Source organism: Hevea brasiliensis, unplaced genomic scaffold (assembly GCF_030052815.1).
Source record: "Hevea brasiliensis isolate MT/VB/25A 57/8 unplaced genomic scaffold, ASM3005281v1 Scaf18, whole genome shotgun sequence".
NCBI classification, from domain to species: domain Eukaryota; kingdom Viridiplantae; phylum Streptophyta; class Magnoliopsida; order Malpighiales; family Euphorbiaceae; genus Hevea; species Hevea brasiliensis.
Genome location: NW_026614673.1, coordinates 367,716 through 384,205, shown reverse-complemented (window position 1 = coordinate 384,205; position 16,490 = coordinate 367,716). Strand labels below are relative to the sequence as shown.

The window sequence follows — 16,490 nt, the reverse complement described above, 5'->3', positions numbered from 1 at the left end:
TGTCCCCAAATCTTAAGAGCGAACACAATGGCTGCAAGCTCCAAGTAATGTGTCAGATAATTCCTCTCATGCGGTTTTAGCTGGAGCGATGCATAGGCAATGACATTTCGATCTTGCATCAGTACACAGCCTAACCCATTGTGAGAAGCATCACTATAAACTGTGTATTCTTTACCCAGAGTAGGTAAAGTAAGTACTGAAGCTTCAGTCAAACATCTCTTCAATTCATCAAAACTCTGTTGACATTTATCCGTCCACTGAAATTTTACATCTTTTCTAAGCAGCTTGGTCAATGAAGATGCCAACATGGAGAATCCATTCAGAAATCTACGGTAGTATCCAGCTAAACCCAGAAAACTGCGAATCTCTATGATATTTCTGGGTGGCCTCTAATTAAGGACAGCTTCAATCTTACTTAGATCTACCTTGATGCCCTCTTCTGATACTACATGCCCCAAGAAAGATATTTCCTTAAGCCAAAATTTACACTTTGACAATTTGGCATATAGCTGTTTCTCCCTCAAAGTCTGCAGTACAATCCGTAGATGTCTATCATGCTCTTCTGCATTCCTCGAATAGACCAATATATCATCTATGAATACCGCAACAAACTGGTCAAGGTATGGTCTGAAGATAGTGTTCATCAGATCCACAAAAGCAGCTGGAGCATTAGTTAACCCGAATGGCATGACCAAGAACTCATAATGGCCATAGCGGGTTCTGAAGGCAGTTTTAGAAATACTCTGCTCTTGTACTTTCAGCTGATAATAACCTGATCTCAGGTCAATTTTGGAGAACATAGTTGCACCCCTCAACTGATCAAATAAGTCATCAATGCGGGGCAATGGATATCTATTCTTTATCGTCACCTTATTCAACTGCCGATAATCAATACATAAGCGGAGAGTGCCATCTTTCTTTTTAACAAATAATACTGGCGCTCCCCAAGGTGACACACTAGGGCGGATAAAGCCCTTGTCAAGCAATTCTTGCAACTGCACTTTCACCTCTTTCAATTTTACAGGTGCCATTCTATATGGTGTTATAGAGATTGGGTCCACACCAGACATAACATCAATTTCAAACTGCACCTCTCTTTCTGGAGGTAATCCTGGCAATTCATCAAGAAATACATTCGGAAAGTCACATACAGTACGGATGTCCCTTAGTGCTGGACTCCCCACTTGGGTGTCTATCACATGTGCCAAGTATGCTTCACACCCCTTTCTGATCATCCTTCTGGCTAGTGCAGCCGAAATGATGTTTGATGGCAGTAAATGCCTCTCCCCGTGTATTACCACATCACCGTACAGAGGGAGACCAAAAGTGACTGTCTTTAGTTTACAGTCAATCATGGCATAATGCCTGGCTAACCAATCCATGCCCAAGATGATATCATACTCTCTGAAGGGCATTTCAATCAAATCTGGCAGAAAAACATGTCCTTGGATCACCAAAGGATAGTCCCTATAAATTCTGTTGACCCGGACCTCTTGTCCTAACGGACTAGTTACTAGCACTTCAAAACCCATTTGCACACATGGAACAGTAAGTGAATTGACTATGCTAGCACTAGTATATGAATGGGTTGAACTCGGATCAAATAACACAAACACATCTTGATCAGAGATAGAGAATGTACCAGCTACCACATCAAAAGTCTTAGCCTTTTCTCACTATCTCATTGTGTAGACTCTAGCTGAAGCACTTCCTTGTGCTGATTGACCAACCGTACCCTAACTGCCAGAAGCAATGCCTCAACCTCTGCCTCTTCCTCTACCAACTAATTGTGAACCTCTGGGAGCAGGACTCTGAATAGATCCCTGGGCAGTAGTAGGAGCTGGACCATATCTCGGAGACAGAGCACTAATGCAGTCTTTAGCTACATGGCCCTTGCCTCCACAGTTAAAGCAGGCTCCAGTGGCCCAATAGCATTCCCCCCCATGAATCTTGCCACAAGTCTCACAGGGGTGGGTAGAATGTGAACCCTCGCCGATCACGACTGCACCTAGGGGTCTCGTCCTGCAAAATCTGCCCCTACCAAATCTTCCACCTCGACCCCTGCTGGGTCCACTAAATTTCTTCTTCTTTCTAGAGGTACCACCAGAACTCGGCTCTACTGACTTTTCCCCTTTGTCTTTCTCTGATCTTTCAACTTTTTCTGATTTTTCTTTTATTGGGGTGGCTTCTGATTCAATCCTTTCTAGCTCAAGTGCTTAAGACATGAGTTATGAGAAGTTGCTGTGTCTGAACCCCACTACCTGCATTCTCAAACTAGGCTTTAAACCAGTCTCAAATCTCTTGCATCTTGCCTTGCTGGTAGTAAGGAGACTCCTTGCATAGTGACTTAAGCGGGAGAACTCCCTCTCATACTCTGCCATTGTTCTGTTGCCTTGTTTCAAACTCAAAAATTCTTGCAACTTCTGATCAACATATGCATCTGGAATGTATTTCTGTCTGAACTCTCTGATGAAGTCATCCTAGGTCAACACTGGTAGTTCAGCCAAGCTGTGGGGGATGGTCTTCCACCAATCATACGCATCCCTTTGTAGTAGAGACACAGAATATTCAAATTTCAATTCATCTTGGCAGTGCAGCTTCTTAAATACTCTGTCCATTCTTTCATGCCATTGCTCTGCCTCTAAAGGGTCCACTGTACCCTTAAATTCTGCAGCCCCATACTTCAGTAATTTATCATACTGTCTGGCTGGAGGTAGTGGTTGTGCCACAGGTGGTTGGGGTGGAGCTTGAGCAGGCATACCCCCGGCCATTTGTTGAAACATTGCCGCCATCTGTTGTGCGAACTGTGTAGGAAATTGCAGCATTTGCGAGGCTGGTGCTGCTGATCCACTGACATTTTGTAGAGCTGGGGCTTCCCCTTGTGCCTCAGCTTCAACATATTGCTCAATTGAGCGATCCCCTTCTTCCATTTCAGTCTGAAGTTAGGGTATCTCCTGAACAAGTAACACATGGAGATTCTCTCTGTTAGTTCATATTTATAATGTAATGCACTGTATGTAACAAATATGGACATTGAGCAATTGTTCTTAACAAAGAAAGACACAAATTCTCAAGTTAAAACATACTTCAAAAATTTTTCTCTGATACCACTAAAACATGTCACACCTTACCCCTCTGTAAGGCATAACATGATCTCGTAGAATACCTAATGAACTACCGAACTTCACCTACCGATAACTCATTAAGTACCCTATAAGGGATTTTAAAATAATTTTCTTATTTTTGATAAGTGGTGAGCATTTTCTAATAGGTATTTAAAACATTTAATTAAATTCAAAACTAGTTAATATTTTTGGTCCATTTTATTTTTCCGCAAATTTTATAAAAATTTTGCCAGAGTTCCGTTTGTATTTTGAGAAAAGAGTTCTTTAAATACTTGTAAAAAGCACTTCCAATAATTTTTCTCAACCACTACTTCAATTTTATAATCAATCTCAACCAATTTCTCAATTCCCAAAATTCAATAATCATTAAAATAATATCTATCAATCTCATTCAAATTAAAATAAAACATTTCAATTCTTTAAAGACAAACAATCTATATATACATCATACTAAAATCTACATTAGGAAAATCCAAACTAAATTTTATTACAACTTTATACAAACTTTGTACAAGCTGCTTAAGACCGAATTTACATGTCCATACATTTATGTGCAATACATACATCAAAAGAAATATTTACAGTCAGGGTATAAATTATACCCGATAACTTCAAGCTGATAGATCCTCACACCTCAAAGCTTTTGTCGCTTCTTCTAGTTTCTAAATCTGCGACAGCAATAAAAGCTATCGTTGAGTACTAGGACTCAGTGGTGCACAACATACTAAAATAATCTTTATGCAGAACTTAAATCACATTTATTCAAAAATTTGACAGAACATGAGAATTAAATACAAATCATGCATTATGAGATTTTAATCCCAAACAATTTCATTTTGAAGTATCAAATCACATTTCATAAAACCCACAGTTAGATCATGCCATTCGAAACAAATAGAATCTCAATAGCCAGAGGCTAAAGAGAAATCACATCACAAGGCTAGCTAGCTCAAATATATGGATATCCATTCACATCCTCTTCTACTGGCACACCTCAACACTTCTCTAGAGAAGGAATCAAAATTCGAAACTAATTACCCCCACTAGTTATGCTAGTGAGGTGTTCAAATATATGGTCATGAAACTGTGGTTTCAAAACTTATCTTAACAATTTGCTAAACATTGTCATTTCAAATATACACAATAACTTTTATAATTTAAATCAAAACATCATAAATAAAGTCACAATAAACTTTCAACAATTCAAAGCAAAAGTAAAATGCATATTTCATTCACTTTATCAATGAATTTTAAAGCATAGTGATGTTGTGCACAAACCTCAAGCGAGTCGCCTCTTGGCCTTGACTCGGTTCCTCGGGTTCTTTCCCGGTATTCTTTTCAACTGAAAAACACAATTTCACAATGTTTCAGTACCATAATTTAGCATAAATCCAAAAATAAATTTAACTTCAATTTTACGTAGCTCTAACGTGCTAAACTCGACGTTCTTGAAATTTTGTGTTTTTGGGTTACTATTCACTACACTATTTAAGTCAAATTGTTGACTTTCTAAGGCTCAATAGGTATGGGAATTTCAACTTCACCCACATACCACATTTTGGTCACTAAATTTGTTGGTTTTGGTTGTTTATTCAAATTCTGAGTCTTTTAGGTAAATTTGATAAATTTTCAGTTTTGGTGTCTAAGGTTGCACTGTTCCATTGGTCACTTTACTGTTCGAATTTGGTAAACCTTTCTGCACAGAAAATGTTACCTATTGTCTTAAGTTTATTCTCCTTTTTGAATCACTCCAATTGGAGTTTTTTATCTCAAGTTATAGCCATTTGAACCATAGCTGTCGGATTGGACTCAACCCAGAATTCTGGGCAATTTTTGGTGCTGGCAGATTTGGGTCACCAAATTGGGGTGGCCAAATGACTTGGTTAATGACATAATTTGGGTTTATGTTCTTCATGAAATTTTTAGGTCTATATCTCATATAACCACTAGTAAAATTTCAGCTCATTTAGACCTGCCTAGCTCGAGTTATGGCCAAATGAATAAACACTGTTCATTTAGTCAGTTTATACAGGGCAGCCTGCAATTTTCCAACTTTAGTCAATTTGTTCACTAGGTTTTAGTCACTTTTTGAGCATGCTTCCAAAATGAAAATTGTGTCATTTAGTGCCTATTTTCATTACCAATTGGTCCCATACTAATTGGACTTGTAAAATTTCATTTTTGGTCCCTCAAAGTTGACTTTTGGTCATGCTGCATACCCAATCTGAATTTGGCTTTGATTCAAACACTTCTAACACACTTAATTGGGTCACAAATGACCATTTCTCACTTCACATTAGGTCAAAGACACCATTTACAAGTTTCTCACATTTTTGGTCTCTAAACCCTAATGTCCAAAACCCTAAGTTTGTCCAATCTTCACAATTCATGTAATCTAAATATACAATTCACATATATAACATCTATTCACCAAGATTTCATGTTTAACCTAACTAAATACCATCAAAACCTTAGGGTTTCATGGCTGCCACATTCTCTCTTCACTTATTTAAGCATGATTTCCTTTATTTCTCATGCAATTTCACCACACATAAACTTAAATTAATGAATTTAATAAGAATCTAAACTTGAAATTGCACTTACCTCAATTTGAATTTGAGTTCTCTAATTTCCCACTTCTTTTCTTCTTTCTTTGATGACCAAGCTTCTTCTCAAGTGACTAAATCAAGTTTTTGTAAAGCAAGTATGGAAGGATTTGAGGTTTAATGGTGGTTTCAAAGCTTGAAGCAAGCTTTAATGGAGGTTTGCAATGGTGAGGGAGAGAGAAGGATGGGAGGCGGCAACTTTGGGAGAGAAGACCAATTGATTTTTTTTTCTTTTCCTTTCTTTTTTATGTCTTATGAAAGACCACAATTCATTTTAATTAATTTATAAATTATGGGATTTATGGCATCATGCATGATGTCATATCCCTACACCTTTTTAACTTTTTCATTTTCTCTTTTTTTTTTTTCTATTAGTTCTTTAATTTAATTCTCGATCTCGAAGTTTTCTTTTCTCTGATTTTATTTGACAGTTAGGTCAGGAGTCAGCTCTCAGGGTCAATTTGTAACACCCTCCCGGTAACTACTCCGTACATCCTACTGTTCCGGTGACCGGTGTCGGTCCGGACAGCTAGAATGTCCAGAAAAATATTTAAATTAAAGTCAGGAACCAAAAATTAACCCAAATATTAATAAGAAAAATTTAGTAAAAATTTTAGAAATAAAATACAACCAAGCAAAACGAGCCGGTGCCCAAGCGATGGGTAACCGGAGGGAAGTTGCGGTTCTCGCAACGAGGAGCCCTAGACCCGGGGGAAAAATTATAAAATAATTTTTGGGACTCCAGAGAAGGGTAATTGAGGTTCCTATGGCATTAGAATGCCAAGAAAATACCTAGAAAAATTTTTCTATCGGTACAGACAATTTTGACCCGTTAAGCCAAACGGAGGGCATTTTGGTCATTTCGCCTTCCGAGGTGATTTTTGGCCGACTTGTCCAGTTGAGTAAATAATTAATATGAAAAAAAATATGAAGAAACATTGCTAGAAATTAAATTGAAAATGAGTAGTGGAGGAAAGAAAAGAAAAATGCAATAAAATGCAATTTATGACATCAATGTGATGTCATTTGTAATTTCCAACCAATCACACTTAAGCACCCATTTAACCAACAAATAAAATAGATAAATAAGACTAAATAAAGACCAAAAGAAGACCAAAAACGTGGGCAGCCATCTCCTTCTCCATTTCAGCCACACCATAGCCAAGAAGCAAACCTCCATTGTTCTTCCTCACTCAAGCTTGAAGATCTCTCAACCCTCACCCCAAAACCCTAAGTTATCTTCACAAAAATTAACCTATACACCCTAAGCAAGCTCTAGGCAGCCACAAAGAGGAGGAATTCTTGAGTTTTCACAAGCTCAATAAGTTGAGCAAAGAGGTTAGTGCAACTATAAACATAAAACTTTTAAATTTCATGATTTTGGACTTGAAATTTAGTGAGACTTGTAATTTAAATGAATAAAAACCTATGTGTATGAGCTCTTGAATGTTGGCTGCCCTAGAAAAGGAATATGTAGGAGTGTTTTGATGAGCTTGAAGTGAGCTAGAATCATGTTAGAAGTTTATAAACACAAGCATAATGAATTAAAAGCTAACTAAAGTAAATTGTATAAAACATGGAATTGAATTAGGGTTTAGGAAAGGTGAAAATTGATTTGGCTTAGGGAATTGTTAGGGCACATTGTAATGGTCAATTAGTGACCATTTTAGATGTGTTAACCATAAATGGGACTGAAAAATATTATGGCAAGGAGAGGTTGCAGGCTGCCCTATGGACAGCAGCATAGGGACTGAAATTTCAGTCCCTTTGCACAGCCATAACTTGGCTGTGCTTGTCCAATTGATGTTTGGCCAATTGGACATGAAACTAGGCTTATAATGGCACATTTTTGCTGAAGAAACCATGCCCAAAAGACCAAAGCAAAGGGTCAAAACTCAGCCACAATCCGGAACCCTGAAACTGAATTCTGCAGAATTTGCCAAATGAACAGTAACTGTTCATTTGGCCATAAGTCACTGTAGATTTGGTCAATTGGTCTGAAATTTTTACAGCAACAAGTCAAGACATAGACAAACAACTTTCATGAAGGAACCTACCCCAAATTATGGCCAGAACCCATTCAACCAAGTGACTCAAGTCACTGTTCATGCACTGTAGATATGGTAAAATTCTGCAGACTGCATATCCGGGCAGCTTGGGTTTTGAGCCATATCTGAGCTACAAAACTCCAAATGGAGTGATTCAAAAAAGGAAATTCAACTAGACAAAATAAGGAACAACTTTCATGTTTTACATTTCTTCAAATTCCAACAGTAACAGTGTCCAATGGAACAGTGAAGTTAGGGCACCAAAACTGAAATTTTCTGCTAGTGTGAGTTACACTTTGAAATTGCAAAAACACTTAATGCCAACAAGTTTTAAACACTAAATGTGGTATGTTGGGAGTGCCAAAGTTGATGTACACATTTTTATGCTAAAAGTCAACATTTTTGTTGACCAATGATGAATAGTAACACCAAAAAAGTTGAAATTCACAAATTGACGAATTTAAGAGTTTCAAATGCCCTAGTATACCTAACAAGATTGGTTTGGATAGTTTGGCATGCCAATAGGGTTCAGTTAGCAGTACTGCACATGGCAAAAATGCCATTCTGTGATTTCATGGCTTTTAGCCATTCTGACTTTGCATTGAGACTTGGCCTTGTGCCTGATATTATTCTGACTTGTTAGCTGCTACATTGCACCGGGAGATACATATGTGACCGATGGTGTGACGGCCCGAGGTACTAGGTACCCAGTGCCAGTTTACCCGTTATCCAGTCCAGTCGTCTAGTGTAGGTTACTTGGGCAACCAAATGAATGAAAATGAGCAACGTAGAAGAAATAAAGGAATGAATATACAAATACATGACAAACAAAACATGCACATGCAATACATATTTATATCTGCTATTTTCTTTTATTTTATTATTGCACCACTAAGCATTATTGCTTAGCGCGTTGCTTTTGCCACGCGTAGGTACTGGAGATCCCGATCGTGAGCCCAGTAGACCAAAGACTGGGTGGGTCCATCTGACAGTTCTGCTCAGTGTCTGTGTCACCTCGTCACCTGCAGTGCATTGGTAGGACACTAGATGCCATTTTGTCATCTTGTAATTAACTTTTTATTTTCTCATATGTATTTAGGATTTATGTAATGTATTTTGAGGTTCATGTAAATAATAAAGATTTATGGTTATGTATGGTATTAATTTGAATATTTAATGGTTGTTTATGTATGAGAACCCTGAGAAAGGGATGTTTTGAAAAATGAAAAGGTTGTTGAGACCTGAAATTGACAAATTACTGAGATATTGATATTGAGTTTTATGGATGATATTGGAGTTGAGAATGAATGAAATTGTATATTGAAAGTGTTTTTAACAGGTTCCGAAGAACTGTTTTCTCCATTTTTAGCCGGTACTCCGCCGGATTTTCTTTAAAATCTTCGGAACCTCAAATGAAATAATACTTTTGATAAATGGTTAAAATAAATCATATTTCATAAATTAATTTCAAAAGCATGACACAAATTAAGTAAGGTATATTAGAGTGTGCCGATACACCGTGTGGCATTACTTACTCGGGTATACTGTACACGGGTAAGGGGTGTCACACAATTGACCAAATTGGCCCTCGCCGGTTCATCCCGATTTGCAATTAATTTCATATTTCTTCCGGCTCCCTGACCTAATTATTTGATTGGCTTAACAGTTCTTTTTTGTGGTTTTCTCGTTTCCACTGTGTTTATAAGGGTCCTAAGGACCGCGGCGTCACATTTTACGGTTCAAAATTTGAGTTTAAAACGACTTCGCAATCGTTTCCGAGAAGGTCACCCATCGCTGTGACTCTCGGCTCGTTTAACTTCTTATGTTCTATTTTTCTTATTTATACTTAACTAATTGGACATTACTAATTATTTGTGTTTATGGTTTATCTAGTTGTCTTAAATGTGGTTCTCATCCCCTTAATTGTCCGGACCGGCTCCGGTCACCGGAACAGTGAAATATACCAGGCTAAACAAATAGGGGTGTTACAGTTTCCCCAAAATTTCTACTTTCTGAGATCAAACACAAGGAGGTTGACCTCTGTTAGTGCATATTCATGATGTAAATATGTCATATGTATCAATTAAAGACACTTGAGTAGTTGTACTTATCAAAGAAATATTCACATAAATAGTCAAAATTCATTGCAAAACCATTCTCTGATACCACTAAAACATGTCACACCTTACCCCTCTGTAAGGTGTAACATGATCCAGTAGAATACCTAATGAACTACCGAACTCCATCTATCGATAACTCATTAAGTATCCTACAAGGGATTTTGAAACCATTTTCTTACATTTTAGAAGTGGCGAGCATTTTGGTAGGAATTAAAATCATTTATTTGAAGCTTTAAAACTAGTATAAATTTTTGTCCCCCAATACTTGTTTTCATTTCATTTTAAGTTTATTTCCAAGTTAATTCAATCATAAACACTAGAATTAAACTAAAAATATAAAGTTTAGTTTACTCACCTTTCTTTAAATTTTCACCTCTTCTAAAACCTCTTCCTTTCTTCTACTTTTTGTTGTCAAGTTCTCTATCAAAGCTTGAAATCAAGATTTAATGATGGAAGTGTAAATTTCTATGGTGGGATTTAGGGTTTGATCAAGCTCAAAATGAGCTTCCATGGGGTTATGGTGAGGGAGAGGGAGAGAGAGAGATGGACGGCTTGAAAAAGATGCCTTTCCTTTTTTTTTTCTTTTTCTTTTCTTTTTTTTATGTCTTTAGTAAGACCACAAATTATCTAAAATTTAATTTTTAATTATAATATTTATGGCATCATGCATGATGTCATGCATGATGTCATCTCTTTTTACTTTTTTCATTTTCCTTTTTTTTTATTTATTTTTTCATTAGTTCTTTAATTTAATTTCTGATTCTGAAATTTTCTTTTCTCTAATTTTATTTGACAATTAGGTCAGGAGTTAGCTCTAGGGGTCAATTGACCAAATTGCCCCTCTCCAATTCGATCCGGTTTGTAAATAATTCAATATTTCTTTCGGATCCCTAACCTAATTATTTGACTGGCTTAACAATTCCTTTTTGTGATTTTCTCTTTTTCACTGTGTTCGCAATAGTCCTAAGGACCGCGGCGTCACATTTTACAGTTCAAAATTTGAGTTTAAATCGACTTCGTAATCCTTCCCGAGAAGGTCACCCATCGCTGTGACTCTCGGCTCATTTAACTTCTTATGTTTTGTTTTTCTTATTTATACTTAACTAATTGGCAATTACTAATTATTTGTATTCATGGCTTATTTAGTTGTCTTAAGTGTGATTCTAATCCTCTTAATTGTCTAGACTGACTTCGATCACCGGAATAGTGATATATACCAGGCTATGCAAATAGGGGTGTTACATTTAATAAGACATAGACCTACAAGTTTGTAATTTTGATCAGAACCCGAAAACTGAAGGAACTAGGTTATCCGGCTAGGTCAAATCAGCATGCCAAAATCCGATAAATTGTAATAAAATGCAATACACTTGAATATAAAATTGGTAACATGTACCAACACTAAAAGACTATAAAATGTGACATATTGGTAATATTAAAATTTATTCCCCTAGAGTGCATCAACGGTTAACATTATAGGTTGACTAATGAAAGTAATAGTATTAAATAAATTAATTATTGAACCTTATTGTTAGAGACAATTTAACTGAGTGCTGAAACACTTTAAATTGTGTATTTCAGTTAGCAAAGACTCAAGGAAGGGGAAAGAAACACTAAGTTAAAACCAAGAGGCTACTCATCAGTGGTTTGTGCACAACAGTTATTTCTTTTGAATTTTCAATTGAAATAAATCATGACAATTTGTATGTTATTGTTTAAATTATGGAAAATTGTTTGAATGAAATTTGATGGATACTTATTGCTTGAAAAATATTGCAAATGGTTTGAAACCACAACTATCATGTATATTTGATTGAATTCCTCGCTAGCTTGTCTAGTGGGACAAATTGGCTTTGAATTCCCTCTTTGGTTGAAGTGTTGAGGTGTGTGCCAATTGAGGACGAATAGGATAAGTACTCATATAATTGCTAGCTAGCTATGTTATTCCTCATTAGCGATTGGCTTTTGGGACGAATTAGATTTTGGAACATGATTAAGCTGTGTGTGTGATTTATTGATATTCATTGAGACATTGTAAAATGGAGTTTAATTCTTTATGATATTTTTTGTCTTTGAATTTAACTGTGATTTTAAGTATCCACAGTTCATATGATTTATTGTTTATGATTTTAAATTGCATCTTCTTAATGTTGTGCACCACTGAGACATTGGCTCAGCGATAGCTTTTTCATTCTTTATCACAGTGTGCAGACAGATGAATAGCAGTAGGCTGCTTGTGCTACACTTTTGGGATTCTTCCGGGTATATTGAGTATACCACTTTTTTTATAATTTTTGTTATAATATATGTGACTGTATGCATATAGAGTGTACTTGGTCTTGGGCAGTTGTAAACTAAAGTTATAAATTATTTTGGCATGTAAAAAAGTTGTAATATATTTCTCTTTTCTTAGCTTTTTAACTACTCAGTCATTTTGTAGTCTATCTTTGGAAATACTAAAAATTGATGTTGAATTGAGTTTGACAAATGTTGAGAAAATTGATTTGTGTTGAGCCATGTTGGAGTTTAGGATTGAATAAATATATTAGAAGTGCTTTTTATAGGTTTTTGAAGAACTGTTTTATTCAAATTACAGATGACACTCTGCCAAAATTTTTATTGAATCTAGTGATACTACAAATTTGTTATTTGTTTCCAATTCAGTTAAAAAAAAAATTTAACACCTGTCAAAAGTGCTCACCACTGTAAAAAGAAATAAGAAAAGGTTTAAAATCCCTTGTAGTGTATTTAATGGGTTATCAGTAGACGAAGCTTGATATTTCATTAGGTATACTACGGGATCATATTATGCCTTACGGAGGGGTAAGGTGTGACAACTCCAGCTCAAATTGGGATTTTGCAACAGAGAGATTCTAGTGCATGGTAACATATAATTATAGGTTCATTTAAGGTAAACCTTATTATTAATTGGGTGGCCATGGCATTCTATGCTAGGTGTTAACCATGGTTTATGAGGTACATAAAATGATTTAGAGAAATCATTTATGATAAGAAAAAGTTTTGATGATATTAAGAGTTGATATCATGTCTCATTGCCAATTAGTGATGAGCTTAGTAAGTCACACACATACACAAGTAATCACCAGATTAAATATGATTTAATTAATTAATTAAAGAGTTTAATTGATTAATTAAATAGGTTTGGTTTGCAATTAGATTACAAAGTCCCTAGCATGGCTTGAAACCAAATCTAGGTTATTGAAGGTATAATATAAGTTAAATTTATATTTAAAGTGTTTAAATATAAATTTAATTAATGAGAAATTAATTAATAGAGATTAATTAATTAATTTATATTTGATATAAATTGATTAGAAGAAGAGAAATAATTATTTTGGGTTGAGAACTCAAAATTAAGACACAGGGGTATTTTGGTCAGTTCATATGGGTGACATGTGGCACCATGAGATGGTAACACATGGCACTACACATAAGCTTGCCATATGTCGTTTAATCATATAAGATGATCAAAGTCAAGATTAAATATAGGTTTGATACTTGGCACAATGTGATTGGGTCAATTAAACCTAGAGCTAATCAAAAGGTGACATGTGGCAAGGGTTTTATGTGGTGACCTAGCTATATAAGAAGCAGGATGAAAAGAAAAAATACAAGCTGCCATTCATCTACTTTGTGCTGCCACCCCTTGGCTGCCTCTCCTTCTCTTCTTCTTCATCTTTTATCAATTCAAAGAGATTAGCAAACAATTTTTTGAATTAAAAATACTAGAAATCATTTCTAGTGTTCTATTTACATCTGTAATTTCTTAAAAGGCAAACTTGATTTTCTAATTCATAGAAAAAGCTTTAAAAGCTGTTCAAGGGCTACCATTGGTGATCTTGGTGTGGACAAGCTAGAGGGACAACATCTGGTGTCCTGCATGCATCCCAAAAGTGCCAAATACACTACAGTGCATAAAACACGTTAGTGCACTTGTTCTTGATCTGATCTAGGATTCTAATGAATTAATCTATTAATTCTAAAATCTTAAATGGAAAATGTAGATCCAAAAATATATTAAAAGAGTTTTAATATGTTGTTTATCATTGAAATCAAATAGATAAAAATAAATCATGCATGATGCATGTGACCCTAGATGAAAAATTTTGAATTTCAATGATCTAAACTTATGTTTTTTTATGCTTCCGCTAGTTCACTTTGGTGCCACCACCCAAAGGAGCCTCTCCCTCTCTTCTTCTTCTTCATCTTTGATCAATTCAAAGAGAATTGCCAACATTCTCTTGAATTAAAATTGCTAGAAATCGTTTTTAGTGTCCTATATACATCTGTAATCTCTCAAAAGGCAAAACATGAATTTCTAATTGATTGGAAAGGCTTGAGAAGCTAGTCAAGGGGCTACCATTGGTGATCTTGGTGTGGACAAGCTAGAGGGACATCATCTGGTATCCTAGGAGCATCCTAAAGGTGCCAAACACACTGCAGTGCATCAAAAATGTTAGTGCATTTATTCTTAATCTCATCTAGGGTTCTAATGAATTAATCTGTTAATTCTAAAATCTTAAATGACAAATATAGATCCAAAAACATATTAAAAGAGTTTTACTATGCTATTTATGAAGGAACGGAAGCGTGAAAAACACAAGTTTATACCATTGAATTCAAAAATTTTCACCTAGGGTCACATGCATCATGCAAGATTTAATTTTATCTATTTGATTTCAATGATAAACAACATATTAAAACTATTTTAATATGTTTTTGGATCTGTATTTGCCATTTAAGATTTTAAAATTAATCAGATTAATTTTAGAACCCTAGATTAAATCAAGAACGATTACACTAACCTCTTGATGTGCTGCAGCGTGTCTGCGCCTTTGAGATTCGTCTTTAGGACACCAGATGTTGTCCCTCTAGCATGTCCACACCAAGAACACCTATGGCAGCCCTTGAACAGCTTCTAAAGCCTTTTCTATTAATTAGAAATTCAAGTTCTGCCTTTTAAGAGATTAGAGACGTAAACAGGACACTAAAAATAATTTCTAGTGTTCTTAATTCAAGAGATTGATGGCTAATCTCTTTGAATTGATGAGAGATGAAGAGAAATAGCTGGAGAGGCTCCAAGTGGCGTGAAAAATGAGAGGAGAGGCTGCTGGTTATTTTTTCTTTTCATAACCACACTTAAATAGCTAGGTTAACACATTAAACCCTTGCCACATGTCACCCTTTGATTAGCTCTAGGTTTAAGTGACCCAATTACATTGTGCCAAGTGTCAAACCTATATGTAATCTTGATTTTAATCATCTTACATGATTAAAAACATTTGGCAAGCTTATGTGTAATCCCATGTGTCACCATCTCATGGTGCCACATGTCACACTGTGAAATGACCAAAATGCCCCTGTGTCTTAATTTTGAGTTCTCAACCCAAAATAATTAATTTTCTTCTTCTAATTAATTTATATCAAATATAAATTAATTAATTAATCTCTATTAATTAATTTATCATTAATTAAATTCATATTTAAACACTTTAAATATAAATTTAACTTATATTATACATCCAATAATCTAGATTTGGTTTCAAGTCATGCTAGGGACTTTGCAATCTAATTGCAAACCAAACCTATTTAATTAATCAATTAAACTCTTTAATTAATTAATTAAATCATGTTTAAATAGGTGATAACTTGTGTATGTGTGTGACTTACTAGGCTCATCACTAATTGGCAATGAGAAATGATATCAACTCTTAATATCATCAGAACTCTTTCTTACCATAAATGATTTCTCTAAATCATTTTATGAACCTCATAGACCATGGTTAACACCTAGCATAGCATGCCATGGCCACCCAATTAGTAATAAGGTTTACCTTAAATGAACCTATAATCATATGTTACCATGCACTAGAATCTCTCTGTTACAAAATCCCAACTCAAGCTGGAGTCATTGTTTATGTCAAACTACATTTGCTATGAATATTATGTTCTCTTTTAATTCCAGTTATTGATTAAAAAGATTTTCTCATCAGAAACTCTTTTCTGAATAAATCTATCTGTCCTGGCCAGGAACTTGAAACATCAAGAACAATTAAATGAACATAGGATTTTATCTCTATTTACTTAGAGGAACAGATTCTATCTTGATCAACACCTACCTCCATATATAACTAGTAGGAGCCAACACATGCCCATATACCCATACACAGTACAAGTATGAAAGCAGTATCAAACTCAAACTACCTATATACAAGATAACTGTGCTATCTCGTGTCTAAAGATTATATGCATTGATATGATTTATGACAAAACATTGACAAGAGTAAACTCCATGTGCTTGTCATAAGTGTCACTGGTTCGGCCTACTTATCATTTATAAGTGCCTATCATGTTTGTTATATGGCATGAGACTCACCATTCCATCTTATTTATATCTCATATAAATAACTTGGAAACAAACATGAATACAATCTTTCTGGATAAGTCATGTCCTCATTATGAAGTATCCTCGATTGTGAACTTATTTATGGTACTTTGTGCTAGAAATATTGTCACTCATATTCTTAACAACTTAAGAATAATATTTCTAACAAAATATCAATGGACCTT

At 35.2% G+C, this 16,490-nt stretch overlaps 1 long non-coding RNA gene across 1 annotated transcript; it reads left to right on the top strand.

The window, feature by feature from the left end:
- Positions 1-6,663: 6,663 nt before the first annotated feature.
- Positions 6,664-9,049, top strand: LOC131176599 (uncharacterized). Its single transcript, XR_009146602.1, has 2 exons — positions 6,664-7,069; positions 8,712-9,049. It is a non-coding gene; the product is annotated as an uncharacterized LOC131176599 (long non-coding RNA).
- Positions 9,050-16,490: the final 7,441 nt, after the last annotated feature.